The 13,791-nt window shown below is 43.2% G+C and overlaps 1 long non-coding RNA gene across 1 annotated transcript in view; it reads right to left on the reverse strand.

Annotated features, from left to right (window-relative positions):
* Window positions 1–4,887, reverse strand: part of LOC145546154 (uncharacterized) — a 63,909-nt gene extending 59,022 nt beyond the window's left edge. Inside the window, exons 1-2 of the long non-coding RNA XR_014082563.1 lie at window positions 4,368–4,887; window positions 3,857–3,922 (exon numbers count right to left, since the gene is read on the reverse strand). This is a non-coding gene — a long non-coding RNA (uncharacterized LOC145546154). The remainder of the gene's footprint in view (window positions 1–3,856; window positions 3,923–4,367) is intronic.
* Between the last annotated feature and the right edge of the window lie 8,904 nt (window positions 4,888–13,791).

The raw sequence follows: 13,791 nt of genomic DNA on the forward strand, positions 1-13,791 counted from the left end.
ACATTATTACTCACAGTAATGGCAATAGACAGAGCAGCAATCATTCCCTGAGTTCAATTCCCATGGAGAAATGCAAAGATGGTAACTGCACATACAGAGGGCTGCATTAGAGGAGGGGAACCCTGAGCTTAGGGAACCCAGATATTTTATGACAGGCAGCAACTATTGTTCACTAACAATCAGCTTTGAAAAGATAAGTCAGAACAAAGGGAGTCAGTGCCTCTACTTAGGAAATATGTGGAAATACAAGAGATCCACAGAGAATTGTCTCCCAAGAGAGTGTGGTGAGAACTATTACTGTGGATAGTAATAATACCATGGGAATATGTGCCCAGACTAGATAACATCGCCTCTTTTGGTGACTCTGAAATTCTTACAAGGCAAACCAAGAAATGGACTAAGGAAAACTTACAAAGGCTAACGGCAAGTCCTGGCTGGCCTTCTAGTTAAGGTTCAGTGACTGGACTACCAAATGCACTTCATAAATGGGTTTCTGGGGGGCAAAAACCTGCTGTCAGCAATTGATTATGATATTGGGCAAATGAGTTTGCAATTTCATGCTGAATAATCTGTCACTCCCTATCTTAGAAACTCAGGCACTCAATCTTTTTTTGACAGGCAGCATGTATAGTCTATTGCCAGGAAGGAAGGCAGTCGTCAAATTGCTGATTTTTCTCTGTGAAAAATGAACATTTAACTCAAATATAAGATCTGGAGGAACACATAAACCTTAATTACAAAGCACAATCCAAGATTTGTACTAATTAATAAACTGATGAAAAATTCATTGGAATTCAGAGAAGAATGAAGGGGGAAAATTGGCCAGTGTTAATACTCAGTGCAGTGAAATGTTTAAGTCTATCCAAATAGGCAGCTACCCCTCTGTCATAATTATAATTTAATCATTCATATGATTATTTCGTTTTGTAAGACTTGAGTTGCACATCAAAAATTGCAGAGAGAATATTTCTTTAAACTTTGTGATTTCTAGCAATTATACTAGCATGTTAGAGATTTTTGAAGAAGACAGACTTAGCTACCTGAAATAAAAATTTTTTTCAAAGATGTGAGAGAAGGACATCTATTTGAATCCTTGCTTTTGCCATTCACTAGCTGTGACCTCTAGCAAGTTCTCTGAGTTCTTTGAGCCTGTTTCCCTATTCAAATGATGATGATGGAGAAACATGAGTTTGTGATGAAAGTGAATAGTTGTTACTATGAATTAATTACCTGCCTCCTCCCTACCAGATTCTTAACCAAATCAGACCAAGAACCAGATGGAGATTGAAATGTATTGACAGAACCAGCTTATTATCAATACAGCTGGATTGCTAAATAAGATAGTACCCAGGCTGAAACTGGACTTCCTGTGTCCACTCTCCCCACCCCACCCCAGCCGCCTACCCATCCAGTCCTGGGACCTGGCTGTGGGGAGAGTAGGTCTGTGGACTGACATCTAGACAGTCCCAGGAAGGGTACTAGGCTGTCTTATCCTTTGTAGGGAGCAGGAACGAGAGCAGCCAGTGAGAGGGTGAACCTGTTATTTCCTGTCCTTCTGCTGGAATGTTCTGTCTTCTTGAATATCCATCCATTTCATTCATTCAAACCACTGCAATATTTATCCAGGAATCAGGAGAGGAGATTGTAAAAAAAAAAAATTGTGAAACACTTACTAAAAGTACCTGGCCCATCCTAAGCACTTTTAAGTATTCGATGTTATTATTATTATTATCATCCAACTTTGTGATTTTGCCATATTCTTATACCGCTTGGTCTATTATTAATATTTTCTTTAAATCCACCAGCCTCCTGAGCAGGTGTCTGTGAAATTACAGGTTGGAAGAGCTAGTTATGTTTCTATAATACACATGAAAATAAAATAATTATTGAAATAAAACCTGATTATCTGAAGACCCTCCACAATCATTTCCTCTCCCGGCATACCTGGAGAAACACTGTTCTGTGCAGCAGTTCAATCACATGTCCATCTGCCTGCAGAGATGATACGCTGCATGGAGGCAGACACCATGCTTGGTTCATGCTTTAGTTTTCAAGCACCCATGACAATTCGTACACCCTCAATAACTGTTTGTGGCATGAATGAATGAGTGTAATTAAATGTATCAACTGATATTCAAGAAGCCAGAATGTTCTACACAGAGGATAGAAAATAACAGGCAAATCAAGAATAAATAAATTAAAAAAGAATTGCAGTGAGCTACCTTCTCCGTCTCCCCACCTCTACCCCCTGGGAACAGTGAAATGACCTGCCCTCCCAATTTCCTCTCTCCTCCTTCAACAAACCAACCTACTGGCTTATTTGACAGCAGGTTGGAGGGGGAGTTTAGGATGGAAGGAATCTTGCAGTTGTAATGAATCAAAAACTGGGGAGGAGAAATCATATTTCAGCAACAGCAGAATACTCTCACTGTTTAAAAAGCCCTCGTCCCTGAGGCTGGGAAAGATTAGAAGCTAATAATTTATGTTGAAATCTGGCAAAGCCCTCCACAAAGTCCAAGTGCTTGTCCCTGCCTTTTGACTGACAGATATGAAAATAGAAACTGATTTGAAAACCTAGGGCTATTTAACTAGAGCAGCATTAATTTCTCCATTAGAATCAAAGAAATGGTGAGGGGGGGCACCCAACAACCACAAAGAAACAGATGCTGCTGGTGGATGGCCACGCCTTTTTCCAAATACAAAACTCACACCAGCTCTTCAAGTTGGAGTGAGCTTTCTAAGCTTCCTAGACCTCGAACTGGCAAAAATCATTTTTTTTTCCATGCTAGTTAAAATGCCCTCGAGCTACAGTCAATGGATTTGCTGGACAGCGGCATCATTCTGATATTATCGGCCCTGTCTTCCTGTTTTCATGAATAATGTATAAGAAGGAGCTATCAGCAATGGATTCTTCCATGGCTGAACGTGTTGCCACCAGACAGGTCCCTGAATCCTCCGTCATTTCATCTGCAGCACTCACAGATGAAAGTCTCCTTCTCCTCCTGGCTACCTTCTGGCTGTTTGATATGCATGGAAACCCTTCCAAAGACACCCTCTCCCTTGACAGTAAGAAAACTGGGGGTGGGGGAGGGGAGCACAAGAAGTGGTGCCCACCACCTTCCTTCCTTTTCCTTGTTGCTCCGTGTCAGAGGAGTAGTGCGGGGAGCTACTGATGCCAAGTTCATGGGTTTGATTCCTGGCCCCATCCCGTGTGGGCCAAGGCTGCCTTGCTGTGTACTCAGGAGCCTACCAAGAAAATGCTTCTCCTTGGGCACAGGTACGGCCGCAGGAGAACCTCTCCCTGTGTGTTTTCGTCCATGTCTCTACGTGCTCACATCTGTCATAGCTTCACAAAAAAAAGAGAACTGGCTTTCAGCCCCATCCACTCATTTATTCAATATATTTTTATTACCTGCGAGGCTTCCAGTGGAGAAGGCTGCAGTGATGGGAGATAACAGAAATGGCTAGAAAATGGACAACGAAGAGCATCGATTGTGAGAGTGTATGATTGAGGGAGGCAGTTGAGTCAGGGGAGGCAGCAGTAAAGGATGTGAGACAGGGACTGGGACAGGAAGGCAGTGGATGGAGTCCATGCTGGGGAGTGGGGGGACTGCAGAATGCCTGCAGCAGCCAGCGTGGGGGTGGGTCGGGGAGCATTACCAGAACTAGGGGCAGATGCAGGGGCCGAGCACAGTTTGCAAAGAGGTGCTGGGGCTTCTCTGCCCCTCCAACGCTTGTCATCTTTCTCCTTCCTGACCCTCTCCCTCCCTTGGCATCTGAGAACTGCTGAGTTCTGACTCCCCTCCCCTTTCCTGACTAGTCCTACCTCCCTGCTTCCTCCACTATTGCCCCTTACCTGTGAGTGTGAACTTGGAGTGTTCCTCCTCTTCTGTGCTCAGGGGTCAGGTTCAGTGCCAGCTACCTAGAAGGAGCACCATGAATGCAATGACCACTGATTGTACTGAGTCCCAAGGGAGAACCGGAAAGCATCCTGAGTATCCGACTAGGGGGTGGTGTTCGATAAACCGTTATACTCACGCTTTAGATTGTCATGCTGTCATTAAAAGTGATGTTTTTTGAAGACAAATGATCTTGGAAATTTCTCATGATATAACATGAATTTAAAAGCAGCACATAAAATTCATCCTAAAGCATGATCTCAGTTTTATGTGGGGAAAAAAGATATATGCCAAAAGACTAGAAGCAAATTTATCAAAATGTTAATAGGCTATCTCTGTGGGTGGAATTATTAGTAGTTTTTATTTCTATTTTTGTACTGCTTCACCTTCTCCCCCAAAATGTGTTAACTAATTAATAAATTGTTTAAATTAGTTAGTTAAATTGAACTAATATTAAACATTCCTTACATGCTAGACATCACTAGCAATTCAGTGATGGGCAGAACGCAAGCACGGTCTCCATCCCAAAGAATTGCTATTACAATTTTCTTTTTTTGAAGTTTTTTAAAACAAGATGGAAGAGTGGAATAGCCGTCATCATTCCTGGAAAACAATGCTTTCTCCTGCCAGTGTCAGGAGGGGAGCTCCATCCAGCAGCTGGGTGATAATACCCACTAAGGGTGCCAAGGACTGGACCTTGACGACTGTCTGTTTGTCATTTGCACCCAAGGCAAGATGCTGGGAAGAAGGGCGCCTTCCTGTCAGCATCTATTACTCTGGAGTGGAACAGTCTTTGTACCATTCACTTTCAAAAATCTAGTCCCCCCACCACCACCTCCTTGGATGATCACAGTTGCTTCATCTCTCCTGTGGGTTCACTTCCAAGGAGCTTCTTCCCCTGGACTCAGCCCTCAAGCATTCTAATTGAAAATACCACCTCCTCCCAGGCCTAAAGCCTGGCTCCACTACCTGCTGCTTTGTCCCCAATGTAGAGGTTTATGATTAAAGCACAGAAAAAGCACCAGCCCAAGTGAGCAAGAAAACAGCAGGAGCCCAAGGACTCCTGTGAACAAAGAGTCTGATTGTTTTCATGCAAATTGTTTTTACTAGGAAGGAGATAACAGGCAAATGAAATATGGGAGATAGGCAGAGATTTTTTTTTCTAAACCAGTGGAAGGGGTGGGGAGTTCTTTAATAAAACCACAGCACATCTTATTACAGGGAAACATCTAGCTCCCACGTTTTTTATTGAATGAAAGAGAATTTCGGCTCTCCACTCTGGCTTCTCTTCCTCCCCTTCCAGTCCAGTGCAATTATGTCTCTTTCTGCTTTCCTGACAGTTCATCTTAGCCTTGTCTGAAATCGTCTGTTTCAGGATGTTAGTGCTACCTAATAATGAAAAGTGTATCACCAGAGAATGATTTTAAGTGGTAGGCAGAATAAGCAACATTAATTCTACTAGTTGTCTGTTTATTATTAACGTACTTAGGAAATACTGTGTCTAGCACATCCAATCCTTGATTTTATTATAGGCAATGGCAGCCCTAGTTTTAAAAAGTGAATTAATATAGAGCCAATAATGAGAAAAGTATTAAATAAATCATGATATGAGTGGTATGCAAATGTGGCAAAAACTGTGAAGTGGTGCATACATGTATGACAATTGGAAAGTATGAGTGGGAATTCTTCTGCAAATCCAAGGCAGTTCCTGGGGAAGGGCCAGAAAAACCTGTGGCTTGTTGCAGTAACTTAGATGCAGATATTTGCATTTCCTTCTGGATCCTCGGTAAGTCTTTACAATTCTGAATCCTGGGACATCCTGTGGTCTAAGATCTGAGTTTTCAAGCTGGTAGACTTTGTCTCCAGCAGGGTGAAGTATATAGTTTTAAAAATGAGGGCATCTCACATAAAATGCAGGTTTTCTGTTCTCCTTAAAAACTGGAAGTTCTAGCACGCAGAGTCTCCATCCCTTGTTGTTGTGGGTTGGTCGCTCAGTCATTTCAGAATCTTTGTAACCCCATGGACTGTAGCACACCTAGCTTCTCTGTCCTTCACTATCTTCTGAAGTTTGCTCAAACTTATGTCCATTGAGTCGGTGATGCCATCCAACCATCTCATCCTTTGTCACCCCCTTCTCCTCTTGCCCTCAGTCTTTTCCAACATCAGGGTCTTTTCCAATGAGTCAGTTCTTTGCATCAGGAGGCCAAAGTCTTCAAGCTTCAGTTTCAGCATCAGTCCTTCCAATGAATATTCAGGGTTAATTTCCTTTAGTATTGACTGGTTTCATCTCCTTGCTGTGCAAGGGACTCAAGAGTCTTCTCCAGCACCACAGTTCAAAAGCATCAATTCTTCGGCACTCAGCCTTCTTTATGGTCCAACTCTCACATCTGTGTATGACTATTGGAAAAACCATAGCTTTGACTATATAGACACTTGTTGGCAAAGTGAAATCTCTGCTTTTTAATATACTGCCTAGGTTTGTCATAGCTTTTCTTCCGAGAAACAGATGTCATTTAATTTTGTGGGTGCAATCACTGTCTGCAGTGATTTTGGAGCCCAAGAAAATAAAATCTGCCACTGTTCCCACTTTTCCCCCATCTATTTGCCCTGAAGTGATGGGACTGGGTGTCATCCCTGCATGGCAGTAAGCAGGTGACCACAGGCCTCAGTTATGACTACTCTCTGATGCAAGGCACTATGGGTACACTTGTGTGACCAGGGCTGCTCCAAGAACAAAAGTAGAAAGAGAGTTCCTCTTCTATAAGGTTCCTCTTGCTCTGTTTCTCCACCTTCTCTTTCTTCCCAGGCAATCCCTCCCACCCATACATGCACACATGCACGCACACACTTATAAATGCATTTCTAGGAAACGGGTACCAGAGTCAAACTTCTGTCTCCTCCCAGCTGATTCCTCTGGCTATAGTTGCTTGAATGGTGGCCCAAATTCCCTGATAGTTCCCAGATTGATTAGTTGTTACCTCTTAGCCATTTGACTGGCAGAAGATCATTTGAAACCATGTTATATGTTATTTTTGTGTAGGATGTGAGGCAGCAGTAAAAATTTAATTTTCTTCCTACTTGCTACATATAAGAAAATGGACACATGCTTTGAAGTCAGGTGGTCTGAATTCCAATCCTAATTCTCTCATTTCCTGGCTATGTGATCTTGGGCAAATTATTTAACACTCCAGCACCTCAGTTTCCTCATCTATAAAATGGGAATGATGTTGATAGTATCTATTGCATGGGATTTTTATAAAGATTAAATGAGTGAATATACATAAAGTACTTAGAATTGAGCCTAGATTATAGTAAAGGTTCTAAAAATGTTATCTATTACATAAGTAATAATCTTCCATCCTGTGAACTACCACCAGGATAAGCTTTAATTCTGTGCCATAGATATGGTAATATTAGTCATATTTCTTTTATCCAGCAACTCTTTTTGCTGTCCATGTATCAGGCATTACCTTGCACATTGGATATATTTTAAAAAAAAGAGAGAGAGTGTCCTTGCTCTTCAAGGAACTTCCTATCCCTAGTGGCTTTGGAATTTAACATTAAGTTAAACAAACATCATGTGACAAGTGTTTTAAATAAATATAAGGTTAAATTAAGCCAACATCATGTGACAGTTGTTTAAATAAGTAGGAGTCTTATAGAGAACAAAGAATTGAATTATTCTAGGTTCAGTCCAGAAGAATCAGTCTCCCATAGAGTTAGAGGCAATTAGCATTTTGAAGTTAGAACCAGAAGGAAGCCAGAGGAATAAGCTGGTGGGGACTGTCACCAGGGGATAACCAAGAGTATTCTCGTATGAGAGGTTGATGCTGCTGCTGATCTCACAGGAGGAGGCGCTCAGGACATGATGCAAGTGATGGGAGCAGCTATAAATACAGATGAAGCTTCAGTGGCCTGGAGGCTGGGGACCCCTGCTTTAGAATAATCAGGATGATAATGATACATCTGCCAGGTGGTCACACTGCTAGGAATGGTAGTCTGAGAGAGTTCAGCCAGGGTCACATCAGAGACTGCCAGCTTCAGAGGCAGCTAGAAGTCCTTCTGTGACCAGTATCTCAATCAAAAACTAATGTTTTCTATTGCTGAAACTAGTGACTTGTTCATTTGCATGATGCCTGTTAGAAATAACTTTCATCAAAGACATGTGATTGGGCTAAAATGGTTCAGAGACAGCCCCCTTCCCACCTTCCCACTGTACCCACACACACTAGGAATGAATAGGGAATAAGGACCCAGCCAAGCCCTAAGACCAATACCACTGAGACTGCACTGATCCCTAGTCGGCTTCCAGCCCTGGCGTAGGGGATTTCTGATGGCAGGGTGCCTGCTGGGGCGCGGCCTACAGCCTCAGAAACCAAAAGGAACAGAGAGCTGGAACTCTAGCAGGATTACTTCTTCAAGGTTTTATGCCTGTGTGGCTAAAGAATTTTAGCCTGAAAGTGAAAGTGTGGCAGAACTTGGCTTGAACTTCACCCTTCAGTTCAACCGCAGGTGAGGGTCTGGGGAAAGAGAGAATTCTTGGCAGCTCATCTTCTTTAGTGGCTGCTGTTACCTTCTGAAGAAGGTCTGGTGTTGTGCTGACCAAGCTGGTCGGTTCCCAAGAAGGGGTGGGACAACTTGGGCTCCTGGGCCCTGCCCAGGTGACCTTCTTTGATTTTCCCAGGCTTCTCTTCCCACCCAGCCCTACTGTGTGGGTCCTGATCGGCTCAGAGATATGACAGGAGCTGGCAGGGTTTGACCACTGTCCTTCCAGAACTGATATGTGAAGGAAAGCTCTCTATGATCATAATTTGGTCTTCAAAGGTTTTCCATTTGCCCCTGGCTGTACCCAAGGGTCCAAGGAAGGTCCTCACTCTTCTCGTTGAGCTCAGAGAGTCCCTTCCAGGGCTTCCATGCTCCAGCTTTACCCAGGGAGGGGCCCCCTCAGTGCCTCCCAGGCTGAATCAGAGAAGAGATGGGGCAGGCCAGAAAGAACAGTGACTTATCGCAGTTTGCCCAGGCCTCCCAGGGCACCGATGCTAGAACGCTGTTCTCTAAGTGAAATCTGGCCACCCCTCAGAAGGTCTAGAGCATTACTATCTAACAGGACTTTCTGCCATGATCACCAAGTTCTCCGTCCACACTAATAATGGTAGTCACTCTCATATGAGGCGATTAAGCATTAGAAATGTGACAAGTGTGACTGAGGAACTGCATTTTAAGTTTTATTTTGTTGTATTAATTTCAATCAAACAGCCACATGTAGCTAGTGGCTACTGTATTGGGGAGCCTAGAGCCTGGCCGCTCTCCCCATCCCTCAGGACCTTCTCTCAGTCCCAAATCTGTTTGATCTACCACCAGACTCTGTCTCCCAATCTCTTGTCATGACCTGAGTCACCTAGTTCTCTCTTCTTTCTTCAACTTTTGGAGTGTTCTGGCTTTGGTGGTTAAAGCAAAGAGACTCAATGCTTCATAAACATTTTCATAACAGAGATAGGCAAGAGGTTATGCCTCCAATAAATGGGATATTAATGATATAGGGGACTCATAGAATGAACATGCCCCACTTGGCACTAAGGAATCCAGATGTGCTATTCATAGTAATAATGCTTGATACTGGAGTATTTGTAGAAATAAGGTTTTCCAGGTGGCTCAGTGGTAAAGAATCCGGGCCTGCCAATGCAGACACAAGAGATGTGAGTTCGATCCCTGGGTCAGGAAGATCCCCTGGAGTAGGAAATGGCAACCCACTCCAGTATTCTTGCCTGGAAAATTCTATGGACGGTGGAGCCTCACGGGCTATAGTCCACGGGATTGCAGAGTCAGACACGACTGAGCATGCACACACACCATTGCAGTGCATCCTTCATACAAGACAAGCAGAGAAAGAATTAGACTCCCCATGACAAGGATAAGAAAACTGCAAGTCAGTTGAGCTGACAAGATCACATAGCAGGTAATGAGAGAGTTGGGACCAGAACCAGATATTCTGGTTCCTAACTCCTCACCATTGGAAAATTTGAATCAGCCAAGATTAGAGAGGGAGCATGGATGGAAGAAGAGAGAAGACCATATCAGCCCAACAGATTGACAATGTCTTTAATGAGGCTCTGCTTTTGGACCTACAGGGAGCCATTTTGGATATACTGCATATTATTTCATTCTCTGGCACTATATAAACCCAAATGAGTGAGGGGAGTTTAGGGGTGGAATACCTGCCTCCCAGAACCTCTGCTGCATCATCTTGATCCTTCTTGGATTCTTGCTGTATTATTTGGGATCTTATTAACAAATATCTTCCCAACAGGATATCCTGCCCTTTACACAACTCCAGCGGGCACCTTTATACACAATACAATATGCAATGCAGTAGTATTGCTCTAGTAGGATTTACTCCTAAGTTGAACAAACCAGGTTTCTTTCCTCATGCTTCAGTTAAATTCATTTTCACATTATTTGTCTTAGGTGTTCTGATTAAGCATGTGTTAAACTAAGGGTTTGCAACCTTGGCTGTTTATCTGAATTTATGGTGCTGTTTACAAAATACACGTTCCAGGTTCCATCCCTTGAGAAGCTGGTCTCCAGCCTGAAAGCCATCTGGCTTTTCTCAAAGTTCCCTAGATGGTTCCAGTGCTGAGAGCTGAGACTTGCAGAATGATGGACCAGGAATCAGGACACTCACGTTCTGATTCTCCCACACCGTTGCCTTCCTGAGCCCATTTCCTATTCTGTAAAAAGGAGAGATAGGAGGTCTGCCCTCCCTGTATTAGTTTTAAGCATGGGAGCTTGGGTGAAAGAATTTTGAAAAGCAATCTGTGTATTTATGGCAGGAGGGAGCTGGCAGCTAGTGGTCAGGCCCCACCTGCAAACAGGCCTGGGGTTCAGTCACTTGGAGACATTTCCACATGGCTTCTCATGGCCAGCTCGCTCCATCACACCATGCTAAAAACGGGCAGGGAGTGGGTGGAGCTCGAAATACTTTAACTAGAGTGTAATTGTGTGGGCAGCTTCCACTTTGGCTAGGTAATTCTGGACAAATAGAAGCTTGCCTGCAAGCAGCTATATTTATTTCCAAAATAGCTGGTGAGAGCCCCTAAGAATTTTAGACATTCACTTCAGTTTTATCTGTTTTGAGACCTTTAGGCCATGCAATTAGAAAGCTCCAGGCATGAATCAGGAGGCAGAAGTACACAAGTTGTGTATTGCCAACCTCAGAGCTAATACTCAGGGTAAACCCACAGCTATTTGAGGTGGGAAGGTTTTAAGTGGAGAAATGAAATGCAGGACAGATATTACCCCCTTACTTTTCATTTCAAGCATCACACACACACACACACACACACACACACACACACACACACACACACACACAGATACTACCCCCTTACTTTTCATTTCAAGCATCACACACACACACACACCCCAGAACTAGCTGCTACTGAACCCGAGCTGTATACTTATTATGAAAAGTGAAAGTGTTAGTCACTCAGTCGTGTCCAAATCTTGGCGACCCCATGGACTGTAGCCTGCCAGGCTGGAATGGGTTGCCATTCCCTTCTCCAAGGGATCTTCCAACCCAGGGATCAAACCCAGGTCTCCCACATTGCAGGCAGATTCTTTACTGTCTGAGTCACCAGGGAAGCCCATATGTTTATTATAGACTTACACAGATACTCAAAGATGTTTACAATACTTTGTTTTCTTTTGAAACATCATAATTTTACCTCTCGGACAAAGAGATGGTTTCATTTCCGTTAATTACATTTTGTGTATTCGGTGCATCACAAATTGGCCATAGCAGGAAAGGAAATGAATTAAGGATCATAATTTTGCAAAAGATTGATAAAGATACAGGGAAGAGGAAGTTAAACTTTGGTGGCTCTGATGCAACTCTTTCAAACTTCTTATGCAGCAAATTCAAATTGAGACAGGCCCAGGAGCCCCTCCAGGGCAGTCTCCATGTACACTCTGGACCATGACGTAAAAGGCAGTCCGGCTTCCTGTTTGTCAGTTTCCAGGTAGAGCCACTTTTTTTCTGCTTTACCCTGCAAGATCAGAAAAGTTCACCTCTTTCTTTTTGCCTTCCTTCCCTAACTTCTGTTTGTGTTTCCCAATAAATGAAGGAGGTCTGCTTGAGGATTCCATTTTCATTTCTCCTTTCCTCCATATCTGGCCTTTAAGACATCTGGTCCATTCCTATGTCTCACCCTTGGTGTCTGAACCCTGTTGGGGGATTTTAGGGTGTTGTTGATTACCCAAAACTTTGAGGTTTTGGCATGTATTTCCTGCCTCCTAAGGAAGTTTCAAAAAGGAAGTCTTTCTTAGTAAAAGGCTGATAGACCCTCAAGTTTTATCTTTCCCTCCACTTTTACACCCCAGCTGCTGTCAAGGTAACCTCCCCTTCCATCTTCACCCCCTCTCTTTGTAAACCTGATCAAAATGAGGAAGTATATGGTGATATATGGCTGGTTGGAAATTCTCTGGAGGTGAGAGACACAACTCCTAGGATCTTAGAAGAAGCTATAAGAGAACAGAGCATTATAATCTGTTTTGTAATTTTGTGTGTGTTAGAGGGTCACTCTACTAAGTGTGGGTGTGCTGTCAAGAGGCAAGTATCTTGTAAGACCCAAGTGGATGCCATGCTGGCTGGTGGTAACCTCCTTGGTTGTTGTTCCGTCGCTAAGTCATGTCCGACTCTTTGTGACCCCATGGACTGCAGCACACCAGGCTTCCCTTTCCTTCACCATCTCCTAGAGTTTGCTCATAGTCATGTCCCTTGAGTCGGTGATGCCACCCAACCATCTCATCCTCTGTAGCCCCCTTCTCCTCCTGCCTTCAATCTTTCCTAGCATCAAGGTCTTTTCCAATGAGTCGGCTCTTTGCATCAGGTGGCCAAAGTTTTGGAGCTTCAGCTTCAGCATCAGTTCTTCCAATGAGTATTCAGGACTGATTTCCTTTAGGATTGACTGGTTTGATCTCCTTGCTGTCCAAGGGACTCTCGAGAGACTTCTCCAACACTACAGTTCGAAAACATTAATTCTTTGGTGCTCAGCCTTCTTTTTGGTCCAACTCTCAAATCCATACATGACTACTAGAAAAACCATAGCTTTGACTATAAGGACCTTTGTTGGCAAGGTAACCTCCTACATCATTCATTTATTTGTTCATTCATTTATTCATTTGTGAATAATGATAATTTCTGATACACACTGATAAATTCATGAATTCACCAAGCCTCTAGTATGTGCTAAGCATTCTGCTTGGAGTTGAGGATAAAGGGTAACACAACCAATTCCTGCATTTAGGGAATGAGCAGTCTAGTGGAGACACTCAGGGTAAACAAAGAATAACATATGCAATTACACATCATATTAAATGCTCTAAATGGAAAGAGGGAATACTATAAGGGAACCTACTTTAGACTATGAGTGAGAGGAGGCATGTCTGAGCAGATGCTGAGACCCAGATGTATAAGAGGGAGCCCACCACAGAGTTGGGGACACATGTTCCAAGCAGCAAGGACAGTAATATAAAGATGAACTGAAAACCTCTAGAACATAAGTTTCTCCCCTTCTTTCTCCCCAGCTCCTCGGGTTTCTCTTCCTCCTGGATCCTTTGTAATTTCTACTCAAAGTATGAGAAGCACCAAGCACCATTCCTGGCACAATAGCTAACACTTACTATAAGCAGGTGCTAGTGTAAGTGTGTTACACGCTTTCACTCATTTAACCCTCATAACAACCCCTGATGGACATTCCATTCATGTCTCTATTTTACAGAGGAGGAAACTATATGAGGCAGAGTGTAGTCATGGTCACTATTAATATTAAAATTAGTAATTTATTCAACAGTGACATATCAAACACTGTCAGGTTCCTAGAAGATGGCATTT

This window comes from Giraffa tippelskirchi, chromosome 4 (genome assembly GCF_054371585.1).
Source record: "Giraffa tippelskirchi isolate mGirTip1 chromosome 4, T2T-mGirTip1v1.2.pri, whole genome shotgun sequence".
In the NCBI taxonomy this organism is placed as follows: Eukaryota; Metazoa; Chordata; class Mammalia; order Artiodactyla; family Giraffidae; genus Giraffa; species Giraffa tippelskirchi.